This window comes from Arachis ipaensis, chromosome B10 (genome assembly GCF_059453495.1).
Source record: "Arachis ipaensis isolate K30076 ecotype BB chromosome B10, ASM5945349v1, whole genome shotgun sequence".
Lineage (NCBI taxonomy): Eukaryota > Viridiplantae > Streptophyta > Magnoliopsida > Fabales > Fabaceae > Arachis > Arachis ipaensis.
The window spans coordinates 127,507,198-127,523,838 of NC_142435.1; the positions used below are offsets into that span (position 1 = coordinate 127,507,198).

General features: G+C 35.1%; 1 non-coding gene across 1 annotated transcript; it reads left to right on the plus strand.

Moving 5' to 3' along the window:
- Positions 1 to 16,332: 16,332 nt before the first annotated feature.
- Positions 16,333 to 16,440, plus strand: LOC148581658 (small nucleolar RNA R71). The gene has a single exon (XR_015895898.1). It is a non-coding gene; the product is annotated as a small nucleolar RNA R71 (small nucleolar RNA).
- Positions 16,441 to 16,641: the final 201 nt, after the last annotated feature.

Consider the following 16,641-nt stretch of genomic DNA (forward strand, 5'->3'; position numbering starts at 1 on the left):
ACAAGTGTTAAGAGGGAAAAAATTTACAAGTGTTAAAGTTTTTAGTTCTAGATACATTAGGAATCACTTTTAAAATGCATCCAAAACTTAATAAATAGGCTACCCTCTAAAAATGTTCCCTTTGATACAAAAAGTGAATCTATAGGTATCAATCTACGGCTACGCTTTATAAGTGATTTGTATAATACCTAAGGCTACACTTTTTAAATGATGCCATAATTGTGTATTCTTTTCTCTTATAAAAAGGCAACACGGAGAAAAGCGTAGCCTATTCATAGAATAGGCTACACTTTTCAAATGTAGTTTAAAAAAAGTGTGGCTGAATGGGTATTTTTCTTATAGTGGGCTGTTATTGTTAATAAATTGGCTGGTTATGGATTGAATTATGAGCCAAATGACTGAGATATTGCTGAATTACAGCTGAGCTATTATTGAATTATGGCTGAGTATGATTGCATATATGTGTATTGAATGAAATGTGAATGTTGCACTTCCACTATCTGAGATACGAGTTTCCCTGGGAGAAAGCAGTGGCTAGCCACCATGTGCTCCAGGTGGAGACTCGATACTCTGCTGACTCTATGTCATAAGTGTAGCCGGACACTATGAAAGTTCCGGATGAGCTCGCCCCCGTAAATATACACCAGTGAGGGTATTGGATATGAATTATGAATTATGTTGTGAATAACTCGAGTTGGGGATGCACGACAGATGGACAGTCCAATGGTTAGCTACCAGGACTTGTCGGGTTGGCTTTATAACCGACAGATGAGACTCATCAGCCATTAGAACAGGCATACATCATATGCATTATATTTGACTTGTTTGGAATGCCTAATTAACTGCATTTTACCTGCTAATTGTCTAAATGCCATATCTGTTTCTTATTTGTATATCTCCTTACTTGATATAATTGTGTTTGCCATATTATAATACTGCTGGTGATTGGGAGGTCTGAAGGATTTGGAAAGGGAAGTGATAGTTAGATTGAAGATCTTTAGTCAGTTGCCATTTATGATTTAGTCTATTTATAAGTTTTGATTTATCTGTTGGAAGTTCTAGGATTGCCTTCGGCTTTCCCAGGATATTACATGTTAGATATGTGGGCACTGTTACCATACTGAGAACCTCCGGTTCTCACGCATGCGGATTTTGTGGTTTTCAGATGCAGGACATGAGGTTTCTCGCTGAGGCATGCTGGAGACTTCTGATTTAGCGAAGATCCTTGGTTCTCGGGACTTTATTTTGGTTTCATGTAGATAGTTGCTATCTCCACTAAATAAATGTATATATATATATATATATACTGTTTGACTCCTCTTAGAGGTTGTTTTGGAGAACATGTTTTGTTAGCTTGTCCTTGGGGTTTCCCTTGGGTTTCTTACTCTATGTTTATATTTATATAAGTATACTTCTATGCTCGGATCGGTTATCTTCGCAAACTGGGTCTTGAGTTTTGATATTCGTACCTTTGGCTCTCTCTTGTTTATGTATTCGGGTTAGTCTATCTTTTATCTGTTTCGTTACGTTATCGATCGGAGTGTTGCGCTTTTCTATTTAACGGTTTTGTTTTACCCCATTTCTTCAAAATCTCCTAGTTATAAACATTTCTCACACTATTATATATACTAAATTTTACATTTAGAGGTTGTAATACATCGCCACCTCTATCTTATGACTTAAGCATAAGGCTCTGTGTGGTAGAGTGACACGACGATGCGATGCTGCAGCAGTAGCAGATGCACGAGGAAGCCAAAATATATGTGATGGTTTGTGAGAGACGGCGGGAGGTTGTAGGGAGCAAGAATGGGGCACGGTACGGGTATAGAGAGAAGGGTTTGTGGTTGTTGAAAATGAAATTCAAAACAAAAACTATATTTAATTAATTTAAAATTTAATTTTAAAATTTATTAAACTTTCTTTTTTTAACTTATTATTTATACATTGTTAAAAAAAACGTCTCTCCTATACTTTTTCTAATTAGTAATACGAGAGCATCAAATCCTAGATAGACAATACTACATACAGCTCTCAACAGAATAACGGGGAAAACTAATTTTTCTTCCTAATATAACTATTTTATATTATTTAGTTATGATAAGATGTTATTTTAATTCATTATTTAGTATTTTTTGGTAGACGTTTATTATGTTAATTATATATATGCTTATAAGAAATAATTATGTATTATATAATTATCATGAATTTAATCACATTATACAGCCAATCAACATAATAACGTCTAAATAAAACCAATGTCTTAGCTTCCCTGTGACATTACGTTTCTTCTCTAATTTAGTTTATCATGTCATCACCAACACCAAGCTAAGAAACCAACGTAACTGTTATCGTCCCTACCTAATTCATCATACACGCTGATGTGTGACTAGATTGTACAAAAGTTTGTGCTAGTGCTAAAGAAGGTATATATATATATAGCACACTGAAATCTTTACTAATTATGTCTTTTTTTATTAGCACACTAAAATTTTGATTATTTATATATTTTTTTATTAGTCTAAATTTTTGGAATAAAATATAATTTTTTTTTATAAAATATCAAAATTTTTATAACCAAAAATATAAAATTTGATTCTTATTGAATTTAAAAAAAAAAATAAATTTAGTATTAGCCAAAAAAAAAAGACAAAAAGTCTATACAAAAATTTACATAAATCAAAACAGAAAAACTTTTGCGTGAACACTATAAAAAATTACCGAAATGATGACTAATTTAGAGACTAATATTTTTTTATCTTAGTTTTTATATTAGTTGCTAAATCGTTCACTAATAATAAAATAATAACTTGATTTAACATTCTATTACTTTATAACCTTATTTTCTGTTAGTCATTAAATTGGACACTAATTTTATTATTAGCGATGAATTTAGAGATTAATTATTTAGCAAATAATTTAGAGATCGAATTGTTTTTTTATAATAAAAAATATTGGTCGTAAAATCGATTATTAATTTTTATTTTACTAAGTGATTTATTTAACGAGTTATTTTTTTTGCCATAACAAAATGATCGGTCACTAAATTAATTATTAAAATTGGTCGTTATTCTAATATATATATATATATATATATATTTGTAGTAAAAGAGGTGTATTAGAGATAGATGATATATATATATATATATATATACACGCCTATTTTTTTCTGTATCATAGGCATGATGGCATATCCCAATTATATTACATTATATTTTATGTGGTGTAGTTGCCAGCAGATAATGGAGATACATTTTAATGCTATAGCTTTTTTTGGTTTACCCAAACGGTATCCCCCAACCCGACAGGTTGAAGACTAATCCGTCGCGAATCTGAGCTCCATTTAAGGGTCTGTCGCTAGCCAATGAGTTGCTGCATGCACAAGGCGGGGTTCGAACTCCCGACACTTGCTTAAGCGGACGAGTGAGCTGACCACTCGACCAACTCAAGTTGGTTTTTTAATGCTATAGCTATATAGTGATACTTCCTATATTCTATAAGTTATGATAATATATAAAAGCTAGGGTTTTGTTTATTATAATGAAGCAAGTGGGAGCGAAGAGAAAATGGGCCATCCCTTGAAATAGAGCATGACATTGGAGACTGGTGAAGATGGAAATTTTTGCAATAACGTTAGAGAGAAATTCGGAAAGCTACATATTTCTTTCACCATAAATCTTATACTACTGATGAATTCTGAAATATGTTTCAAAAAACAAAAAAGGATCCAAGTGTTAATAAGATAAAAATAAAATGTAGAATCAAAATATTTTTCTCTATAAAAGGGATAAGAATGTCTCTTAGCTTATTTACATATAAGAAAAATTACCTGTTAATTTTAAAATGATCTTTTAAACTTAACTCACTATTTTAATAATGATCTAAATATATAAATTTGATTAGACAGTGATATATTAAAATCAAATTCATAATTTTATTATGATTAGATTAATTATACAATCTTTACTTATCTTTCTAACATATATATTCTCACTATAATTAAAAAGATTTCATAAAAATATGTTAAAAAGGAATGTATATAAATACCAAGCTTTTGTTATGAAAAAATATGTTTGGAGTTTTTGAGAGTAAATAAAACCCTAGAAAATGGAGAGATGGGGCAAAGCATGCCGGGTGTGACAAAGACCACACACTGTATATTCCTTCGAGAAAGACATTGTGGGTCACCTTACTCTTCAAAGTTCAAAGCGCGCACACACAAATAGAAAGGGTTACAACACCACTGAACAATAACAAAAGAAAAGAAATTGAAGAACGAAAAGTTATTATTATTATTATTATTATTATTATTATTATTATTATTATTATTATTATTATTATTATTATTATTATTTGATTAATATATATAAATAGAGATCGACAGAAACTGATGGTGTACAAATTCACAAAAGAAAACTTTTGTAATTCTTAAAATTTAAATCTGAAATCTCATTTAGAATTTAATTTTAATATATTAATATTATAAAACAATTTACACGTTCATCCAATTAATTAGGTTTATGTATTTAAATATTTTTTAACTAATAAATTTAAAAATTTATTTTTATTGATGTAGTAATATATTAATAATTATTTGTGAAAAATATTTTACATTAATAATATATAAAAATTAAATTCTAATTATTGTTATATATTAAATTTTAGAATAAAATAAACTAACAAACACATTTAGGATTTATAATTCAATAGCTACTAATTTATGGTAATTAAATACAATACATAAAAATTATTAAATAATTTATTATATTTAACTAATTTATAATATAATAATTTTGAAGTGTTAATAACAACTTTATATATAAAAATATTATTTATATATTAAAATTAACTACTAAAATCAGTTATCAATATGTTTATGTATATGTATAAATAGATATGTGATTTAATTTATTTTTAATATGTATTTATATTTTAATATATAAATAGGACAATGTTATAAATAATCATCTTAATCTATTAGTATATATATAAAGCGAATGTGCCCACGAGCTAAGTGCTAGTTACTAGTTAGTGTATATAACGTAAAAGACTCGCAACTTTTTCTTCACATTCCTCAACTTTGTGACCTCTCTTTTTTTTATTTTTTCTGTACACTAGTTCTCTCTATCTCTTTTTGTTTTGATGGCCCATTGGCTCTGCTCATTCCTCTTTGCCTCTCTTAATAACACTTTGTTTTAGTTTTCTTGTTTCTGTAGCTATATGCACACTTTTTCCCCTATTCCCTCCTCCAAAGTTTCCTTTCTTTTCTCCTTTCTCTCTGCGTCTCTTTTTCTATTTTCCACTGTTTGAGAGAGTGACGAGAATCCAAGATAAGAACGTAAAGTCCAAACAAAAAAACAAATAATAATTAAAAAGGGGGTTTCAGGAATCACACGCTTTTTAACATGCTAAGGGAAAAAAAAGCGCTTCGCTACACTTCATCATGATCTTCAATGCGCCCCACAAAAGTTTGCCCTTCATTTATAAAGAAATTACCACCAGCAACCAATTATTCAATCTTCTTACCTATCTGTATTATGCAGCCATGTGCGGCCTTCAATTAATCTTAGAGTGATGAGTCAAAGAATATATAATAATCTAAATAATTATTTATAGGGTAATTAAAGTATATTTTCTGTTTGTAAAATTTGTCAAAAAAAATTAAAAATATTTTTAAATTTTATTTTGTTTTAATTTTATCTTGAAGTTTTTAATTTGTATCAAATGTATTTTTACTAGTTAAATTTTTAAAAAATTTAGAACAAATTTAGTAATAACGCATGACAATTATATTTGATTTATTTGTGTTGAATAATGTTGTTCTTGTGAAATTGTTGCTAAATTGGTCTTAAATTTTTTGAAAAATTAGCCGTTAAAAGTATATTCGATACAAATTGAAAAATTTGGGATAAAATTAAAATAAAATAAAATTTAGGGATATTTTTAAAATTTTTAACAAAAACAAAAAATATACTTTATTCTTATTTATATTCATATGATTTTATAGCTCCAAATTACTTATAATAATATAAATGTTAATGTGTTAATATTAAAAAAGGACAAATGATTTTTTTTAAATAGATATAGAGATGAGTATATATAGAAACTAATTTAAAAAATATAAAAACTTAAATGTATGATATTAAATTAGTTAAATAAAAAATATTAGTGAACTAAACCATTAAAATATAAACTCGTCACATAAAAAAATGATAAATATGTTAGATACTATTTTTTATTTTCTTATATATATATATATATATATATATATATATATATATATATATATATTTAAAATTTTGAGGAGTTGAAACCATTGTTCGCCGCTCTATATCCGTCCTGCCTTCGAGTGAATTATTACCCCAACAAATTAAACATCTGAAATAAACTAATCGGATAGAGAAAATATAATAGAAAAATGAATTTATGATTGTTGAGTCTATAACTCCATGAAGTAACCATTAAGGATATTATCGTTAACTCCAGTGAAAAGAATACTAGAACTACTTCTGTTTAATGATAGTAGTGTAATTCAAGTCCACGTAATAAGCCACATTAAATCCAGTAATCCACGTTGAAAAAGAAAACTGGAACACATCATTAACGATCAGATTGTTTAAACAATTATATATACAACAACGTTGGCCAGATGAAATAGAAAACAGATCTTGTTATGATTGGTTTCACTGATCATTTCCAACATTACAACTCTTCAAGACACAAAGTCATTTGATTTGCATGCATGGATGTGATGTCCCTCAGTATCTATTGTTTTGGCTATACTTAATAGGTTTATGGTGATATCTTTTCCAAACATACATGGTCAACCTCCTCCTAAATAAATACATGTGCATCCAAATTGGTTTACAAAGTAGATCAATCTTCATAATTAATCTTGATCTCAATTAATGCATTCCAATCTTTCTAATAAAAGCAAAAAGCGGCTCCTCCATCTCCGCAAAATTGTCTGTGTCATTTTTGTTCATATCAGATTATATATTGGAATAAACGCACATCAAATAAGAATTAGACATATTTATTGATTAGGTGGTTATAACCCCATCTAACTACGCCTATAAATCGAAATTTAAATAAAAAACAAACGTGGCTTATCTTCAGTTAGAGAGAATCTCGCTAATAATAATTCACTCAGCAACAAATTTAAATAATGGCCGAAAGTTCAGGTCGATATCTCAATCTCTCTGAAAATACGCTACTCATTCTGAGTAATATTATACTTATATGCTTTTATTAACTTGAGCGTCAAAGTGTTTTTACAGGTGCATGCCATCGCCATTCCTCTTGAAGCCGACGTATACCTCTTCCATTTTAAGCAAAGGCAAGCTCAATCCTTAAACAGGATGAGTTATATATCAAGTCTGGCTTACTATGCAAGAATATTTAACACCTACTGTGGGGCCGAGTTTACTTAACCCCACTATATATCATTTTTTCAGTCTCACTACCTACTGATGCATCACTATTTCGTGCTATATTTTAGGTTGAATTGAGTGGATTTTATCCATTATTCTTACACTTATGCATAAAAATTGCATGTTTTACATTTTCCTTCCAAATTCTGTGCTTTAATTGAAACATGCTTCTTTGGCCTTAAATTACTGATTTTCAATTCTTTCTTATTACCATTCGATGCCGTGATATGTGTGTTCAGTGTTTTAAGGTTTTATAGGTCAGGAATGGCTTAGAGGACGGAAAGGAAGCATGCAAAAGTGGAAGAAACACAAGAAAGTAGAGTTTTGAGAAGCTCGCAGCGACGCGTACGCGTGGGCGACGCATACGCGTGACTGGTGCAGGAGACGAACGACGCGTAGGCGAGCGTAAGCGTGACAGAGCGTCATATGCTGCATTAAACAGAAGACGCTGGGGCGATTTCTGGGCTGCTTTTGGCCCAGTTTCAAGCCCAAAAACACTGCTTAGAGGCTGCAGAGTGAAGCTAGGAAGGGAGAATCACTCACACACTTTATTCACACAAAATTAGGTTTTAGATGTAATTTTCTAGAGAGAGAGAGGATCTCCTCTCTCTAGGTTTTAGGGTTTCTCTTTCAATTTCTCCTTAGGTTCAGGTTCAATTTTACTTTAATTTTATTTTTTCTTACTTTTATTTGTTCAAGCATTTTAGTTCATCTTCCTCCCTTGTTATTTCCCTTTTTCACCATTTTCATGTTTATGAGCTATTGTTACATTTGATTTATTCTGATGCAATTTGTGTTTTTTATGTTTATTGTTGCTCTCTTTAATTGTTAGTCATTGATGCTTGCAATTGATTGTTTAGATTTATTTTTCTTGTTAGTTTTCTATACTTTTATTTTATGCCTTCCAAGTATTTGATAAAATGCTTGGTTGGATTTTAAATTAGATTTTCGTGTTCTTAACTTAGATTGAGTAATTTGGAGACTCTTGAATTGTCAAAGTCTCTTGTTGGTTGGTGATTGAAAGTTGCTAGTTGGCTTGAGTTTCACTAACTCTAATCTTTGATTAGGACTCAAGTTGAATTGCTCACTTAACTTACCTTCAATTGTTAGAGGTTACAATTGTTAGAGGTTAACTAAGTGAGAGCAAAAGGCAATTACCATCACAAGTGACTATGATAATGGGGATGAGAATTCCAATTATCAATCCTTGTTAAGACTTCTCTTAATTGTTATTTTATTTCATTATTATTTATATTACTTGTCTCTTATTACAAAACCTAAAAAGATACTTTTCTATAACCAATAGTAAAAACACTTCCCTGCAATTCTTTGAGAGACAACCCGATGTTTAATTCTTCGGTTAATTTTTATTGGGTTCGCTTTAGTGACAAACAAATTAAATGTTGATTGAGGATTGTTGTTGATTTAGAACTATGCTTGCAACGAGATTTCATTGAGAAATTCTTTACTGACAATTTTCCTCCATCAAAACTTTGGCACCGTTGCAGGGGAATTGCAAATGTGTGCCTTATTATTGGTTATTGTGAATATTGTGAATAATTTTACTTTTTCGTTTCTTTGTTAGTTATTTTTAGTTTTAGGAGTTTATTTTCATTATTTCTTATTAGTTTTTGTTTTTAGTTTTACTTGTTACTATGAATTCTCACCCCTTTGGCTATGAGTTTAGTTCAAATTATGTTGTAGGGAATGGAAGCTACAATGAGAATATGCATCACGATTGGGACAATCAAAGGTGGGAGGAGCCTCAAGCTTATGGACAACCCTCTTGGCAACAACCTCCACCAACTTACTATGAGCAAGATCCATTCCAAGGTGCATACCAAGACAATGGATATGGTGGACCCCCTTGTAGTTACCAACAAGCCCCACCATATGCCTATGAAACCCCTCCTCAACATAGTTTTGAACCACCATACTCACAAGTCTCATCCTACCAAACACTTCCATATGACCCTAACCCATATCCATCATACCAACCACCTTATGAGCCATATGAACCATACATAGAACCACCCACATTCCAACGCAATTACTCCCAAGAACCACCACCTCAATATACACCACCTCCAATGTATGCGAGCTTTCAACCGCAATATGATCCTAATTATGTTAGCTAAGCGGAACAAGAGTCACAGGATCATTTTAAGGAAGCAATGGATCGAATTCAAGCGATCATCCATCAAATGGAGCGAGAGGAAAGCCAAAAAGCACACGAAACTCTCATGGCTAACAAATCTTAACTTGAAAACCAAGGACTGAGTGTGTTGTGCAACCAGTGGAAAAGATGGAGAGTGTTGAACTGCCATATCCTTATCATGATGAACCACTCTCTTATCATGAACCTTTCCTCCCAAGCAATGAACTCTCATATCCAACCCAATCTCCAATGAATGACACTCTTGGTGTTCTTCTTCAAGGGCAAAGAGAGATGCAAAGGGAGGTGCTAGAATTCACAGCTGCCTTGACTGAGGTAGTAAGTCAATTAGCTTCCCAACGTTTGGACACTCAAAGAACTCCCATGGCTACATGTGGAGAATCAATAGAAGAGCGTAGCATGAAGGAGACACTAGAAACTCCGGTGAAAAGCGAGGAATGTGGCTTTGTATTGGAATAATTGGAAGAAGCCGTAATTGTTGAAGCGGAAGAAGTGGTTGAAGACTTAGGAGATGCTGAACCTCCATGGGAATCTAGAGTTGTAGAGTATTCCTCCAAGAAGCTTGAAATTGATGTTGAGGAGGTTAGTGCACAACTTCCAAGGCATATTCCCTATGACGAATTGGACGAAATAGATCAAGAAGCAAGTTCCCTTGGTGATGATGATCATGAATCAAGCCCTCCTAGTAATAAATTTGCATCCACAAGTGAACCACTTGAGTTAGAAGAGCCTTCCCCCGATGACATTGCAAACAACATTGAGATAGATTTCTCTAAACCTCATATTTATGATTTGAGTGACAGAGAAGAGTTGGATGAATTCGGAGAGGACGAGCTTGAAGGTGATGAATCTTTTCAAAAGGTGGAAGTCCTTCACAAAGGATGGACGGGAGTTGAATATGCTTTGTCAAGATCGTTGGAGACTTCTCTACCTAGGGTGCCGTCTACTACTTCATTTGAGTGGGTAAAACTTATCTCTATTCGATTTACTGTCCCACTTGGGTATGGTATTCTTGAAACAGATGGCCAACTTAGGAGGCTCTGTGGCATTAAGCGTAAGAGAAAAATGTTTAGTGGTTGGAGTTGCAAATCAAGGCTCATCAAGGTTGAGATTTCAAGACCTAGATGCAAGGGTTGGACAAGTGACAATTTGGTTAGATCTAAGAGAAGAGTTTGGTATTTTATTGAGAATTTGGATTGCTTGCCATCCAGTTGGAACGATGATAAGCAACTTAAAGACGGGTGTAGAAACAAGATTTGGGATCCCAGCATACAAAAGGATTAACTTTGGAAGCTCAAAGCTTTTGAAGAACTTCATCAAGGCTTGGTGAATTCACTTGGAAATGTTGGAGCTTATTGGAAGTCCAAGCATTGGCAGAAGTTTCAAGATGAGTTCAAGCACAAGCCACCTGGTGCACGAAATTGTGATCTCCAGGCTCGAACAAATCCTGGTAATGGCTCCAAAGCTTGGTGCTCTGATCTTAATTCATAATTGTCACAACTTCGATACAACTAACCAGCAAGTGCACTGGGTCGTCCAAGTAATACCTTACGTGAGTAAGGGTCGAATCCCACGGAGATTGTTGGTATGAAGCAAGCTATGGTCACCTTGTAAATCTCAGTCAGGCAGATATAAAGTGATAATGGTGTTTTCGAATATTATATAATAAAATAGGGATAGAGATACTTATGTAAATCATTGGTAGGAATTTCAGATAAGCGAATGGAGATGCTTTTTGTTCCTCTGAACCTCTGCTTTCCTGCTATCTTCATCCAATCAGTCTCATTCCTTTCCATGGCTGGCTTTATGTGATACATCACCACTGTCAATGGCTACTTTCGGTCATCTCACGGGAAAATGATCCAATGCCCTGTCACGGCACGGCTAATCATCTGGAGGCATCACCCTTGTCAATGGCTTCATCTTATCCTCTCAGTGAATAATATGCTCACGCACCCTGTCACGGCACGGCTATTCATCTGTCGGTTCTCGATCATGCTGGAATAGGATTTACTATCCTTTTGCGTCTGTCACTAACGCCCTGCAATCGCGAGTTAGGAGCTCGTCACAGTCATTCAATCATTGAATCCTACTCGGAATACCACAGACTAGGTTTAGACTTTCCGGATTCTCTTGAATGCCGCCATCATTCTAGCTTACGCCACGAAGATTCTGGTTAGGAGATCTAAGAGATATTCATTCTAGCTTATTTCATGTAGAACGGAAGTGTTTGTCAGGCACGCGTTCATGAGGGAGAAAGATGATGAGCGTCACACATAATCATCACCTTCATCACGTTCTTGGGTGCGAATGGATATCTTAGAAGAGAAATAAGAAGAATTGAATAGAAAACAGTAGTACTTTGCATTAATCTTTGAGGAACAGCAGAGCTCCACACCTTAATCTATGGAGTGTAGAAACTCTACCGTATGAAAATACATAAGTGAAAGGTCCAGGCATGGCCGAATGGGCAGCCCCTCTGATCTAAGAACCAGGCGTCCAAAGATGCCTAATACAATAGTAAGAGGTCCTATTTATAATAAACTAGCTACTAGGGTTTACATGAGTAAGTATTTGATGTATAAATCTACTTCCGGGGCCCACTTGGTGTGTGTTTGGGCTGAGCTTAAGTGTTGCACGTGCAGAGGCCATTTGTGGAGTTGGACGCCAGTTTTTGTGCCAGTTTGGGTGTTCAGCTCTGGTTTTGGATCCTTTTCTGGCGCTGGACGCCAGATTTGGGTAGAAAGCTGGCGTTGAACGCCATTTTACGTCGTCAATTCTTGGCCAAAGTATGGACTATTATATATTGCTGGAAAGCCCTGGATGTCTACTTTCCAACGCAATTGGAAGCGCGCCATTTCGAGTTCTGTAGCTCCAGAAAATCTACTTTGAGTGCAGGGAGGTCAGAATCCAACAGCATCAACAGTCCTTTTTCAACCTCTGAATCTGATTTCTGCTCAAGTCCCTCAATTTCAGCCAGAAAATACCTGAAATCACAGAAAAACACACAAACTTATAGTAAATTTCAGAAATGTGACTTTAACACAAAATCTATTAAAAACATCCCTAAAAGTAACTAGATCCTACTAAAAACAATGTCAAAAAGCGTATAAATTATCCGCTCATCACAACACCAAACTTAAATTGTTGCTTGTCCCCAAGCAACTGAAAATCAAAATAGGATAAAAAGAATAGAATATACTATAAATTCCAAACTATCAATGAAACAGAGCTTCAATCATATGAGCGGGACTTATAGCTTTTTGCCTCTTGAATAGTTTTGGCATCTCACTTTATCCATTGAGGTTCAGAATGATTGGCATCTATAGGAACTTCAGATTTCGAATAGTGTTATTGACTCTCTTAGTTCAGTATGATGATTCTTGAACACAGCTTCTTTATGAGTCTTGGCCGTGGCCCTAAGCACTTTGTTTTCCAGTATTACCACCGGATACATAGATGCCACAGACACATAATTGGGTGAACCCTTTTAGATTGTGACTCAGCTTTGCTAAAGTCCCCAATTAGAGGTGTCCAGGGTTCTTAAGCACACTCTTTTTTTTTTTTGCTTTGGACCTTGACTTTAACCGCTCAGTCTCAAGTTTTCACTTGACACCTACACGCCACAAGCACATGGTTAGGGACAGCTTGGTTTAGCCGCTTAGACCAGGATTTTATTCTATTAGGCCCTCCTATCCACTGATGCTCAAAGCCTTGGGATCCTTTTTATTTCCCTTGCCTTTTGGTTTTAAGGGTTATTGGCTTTTTGCTCTTGCCTCTTGGTTTTAAGAGCTTTGGCTTTTTCTGCTTGCTTTTTCTTTTTCTTTCTATTTTTTTTTTGCCTTTTTTTTTCTGCAAGCTTTGTTCTTTGCTGCTTTTTCTTGCTTCAAGAATCATTTTTATGATTTTTCAGATTATCAAATAACATGTCTCCTAGTCATCATTCTTTCAAGAGCCAACATATTTAACATTCTTAAACAACAACTTCAGAAGACATATGCACTGTTCAAGCATACATTCAGAAAACAAGAAGCATTGTCACCACATCAATATAATTAAACTAAGTTCAAGGATAAATTCGAAACTCATGTACTTCTTGTTCTTTTGAATTAAAACATTTTTCATTTAAGAGAGGTGATGGATTCATAGGACATTTATAACTTTAAGACAAAGTTACTAACTACTAATGATCATGTAATGAAGACACAAACATAGATAAGCACAATACATAGAAAACGAAAAGCAGAAGAATTAAGAACAAGGAATGAATCCACCTTAGTGATGGTGGCATTTCCTTCTTGAGGAATCAATGATGTCCTTGAGCTCTTCTATGTCTCTTCCTTGCCTTTGTTGCTCCTCCTTCAGTGCTTTTAGATCTTCTCTGATTTCATGAAGGATGATGGAGTGCTCTTGATGTTCCACCCTTAGTTGCTTCCAATAATTGTGTGGAAGAAAATGTATCCCCTGAGGTATCTCAGGGATCTCTTGATTTGCAGTCAAATGTTCTACCACTGAGCTATAGACCCTTGATGGAAGCTTTTGTCTTCCCTTTCCTCTTTCTAGAGGTTTCTCTGGCCTTAGGTGCCATCAATGGTTATGGAAAAAATAAAAAAGCTATGCTTTTACCACACCAAATTTAGGCATGTAAAATGCCCTTGCACACAACTCTGGGCGTTCAGCGCCAGGTTGGTGCCCATTTTGGGCGTTCAACGCCCCTTTGCTGCCATTTCTGGTGTTGAACGCCAGAACCATGCTTGTTCTGGGCGTTCAGCGCCAGGATGCTCCCATTCTGGGTGTTCAGCGCCAGAACTATGCTCTGTTCTGGCGTTTGAACGCCAGATGCTCCTCCAGGGTGTGATTTTCCTTCTGCTGTTTTTGATTCCGTTTTCAATTTTTATATTTATTTTGTGACTCCTCATGATCATGAACCTATAAAGACACATAACTAAGAAAAATATAGTTAGATAAATAAACATTGGGTTGCCTCCCAACAAGCGCTTCTTTAATGTCAATAGCTTGACAGTGGGCTCTCATGGAGCCTCACAGATGTGCAGAGCTTTGTTGAGACTCTCCAACACCAAACTTAGAGTTTGGATATGGGAGTTCAACACCAAACTTAGAGTTTGGTTGTGGCCTCCCAACACCAAACTTAGAGTTTGACGGTGGGGGCTCTGGTTGACTCTGCTTGGAGAGAAGCTTTTTCTGCTTCCTCTCCATGGTTGCAGAGGGAGATCCTTGAGTTTTAAACACAAGGGAGTTCTCATTCCATTGAAGGAATATTTCACCTCTGTCAACATCAATCACAGCTCTTGCTGTGGCCAGGAAAGGTCTTCCTAGGATGATGGATTCATCATCTTCCTTTCCAGTATCCAGGACTATGAAATCAGCAGGGATGTAAAGGCCTTCAACCTTTACTAGCACATCCTCTACTTGTCCATACGCCTATTTTCTTGAGTTGTCTGCCATCTCTAATGAGATTCTAGCAGCTTGCACCCCATAGATTCCCAGTTTCTCTATTACAGAGAGGGGCATGAGGTTTATCCCTGAACCAAGGTCACATAGAGCCTTAAAGATCATGGTGCCTATGGTGCAGGGTATTATGAACTTTCCAGGATCCTGTCTCTTCTGAGGCAATGTCAGTTGATCCAGATCACTTAGTTCATTGATGAACAAGGAAGGTTCAACTTCCCAAGTATCAATGCCAAATAATTTGGCATTCAGCTTCATGATTGCACCAAGAAACTTGGCAGTTTGCTCTTCAGTAACATCCTCATTCTCTTCAGAAGAGGAATACTCATCAGAGCTCATGAAGGGCATAAGGAGGTTCAATGGAATCTCTATGGTCTCTAGATGGGCCTCAGAGTCCTTTGATTCCTCAGAGGGTAGCTCCTTATTGATCACTGGACGTCCCAGGAGGTCTTCCTCCTTGGGATTCACGTCCTCTCCTCTCCTCACAGGTTTGGCCATGGCACTTATGTCAATGGCCTTGCACTCTCCTTTTGGATTCTCTTCTGTATTGCTTGGGAGAGTACTAGGAGGGATTTCAGTGATCCTTTTACTCAGCTGGCCCACTTGTGCTTCCAGATTTCTAATGGAAGACCTTGTTTCATTCATGAAACTTACAGTGGCCTTAGATAGATCAGAGACTAGATTTGCTAAATTAGAAGCATTTTGTTCAGAGTTCTCTGTCTGTTGCTGAGTTGATGATGGAAAAGGCTTGCTGTTGCTAAACCTGTTTCTTCCACCATTGTTAAAGCCTTGTTGAGGCTTTTGATCCTTCCATGAGAAATTTGGATGATTTCTCCATGATGAGTTATAGGTGTTTCCATAAGGTTCACCTAAGTAGTTCACCTCTGCTATTGCAGGGTTCTCAGGATCATAAGCTTCTTCTTCAGGAGAAGCCTCTTGAGTACTGTTGGATGCAGCTTGCATTCCATTCAGACTCTGAGAAACCATATTGACTTGCTGAGTCAATATTTTGTTCTGAGCCAATATGGCATTTAGAGTATCAACTTCAAGAACTCCCTTCTTCATAGGCGTCCCATTACTCACAGGATTCCTTTCAGAAGTGTACATGAACTGGTTATTAGCAACCATGTCAATGAGTTCTTGAGCTTCTGCAGGCGTTTTCTTTAGGTGAATGGATCCACCTGCAGAAGTGTCCAGTGACATCTTTGATAGCTCAGATAAACCATCATAGAATATATCCAGGATGGTCCATTCTGAAAGCATGTCAGAAGGACACTTTTTGGTCAACTGTTTGTATCTTTCCCAAGCTTCATAGAGGGATTCACCTTCTTTCTGTCTGAAGGTTTGAACATCAGCTCTAAGCTTGCTCAGCTTTTGAGGAGGAAAGTACTTGGCTACGAAAGCTGTGACCAGCTTATCCCAAGAGTTCAGGTTGTCTTTGGGTTGAGAATCCAACCATAATCTAGCTCTGTCTCTTACAGCAAAAGGGAAAAGCATGAGCCTGTAGACTTCAGGATCTACTCCATTAGTCTTAACAGTATTACATATCTGCAAGAATTCAGTTAA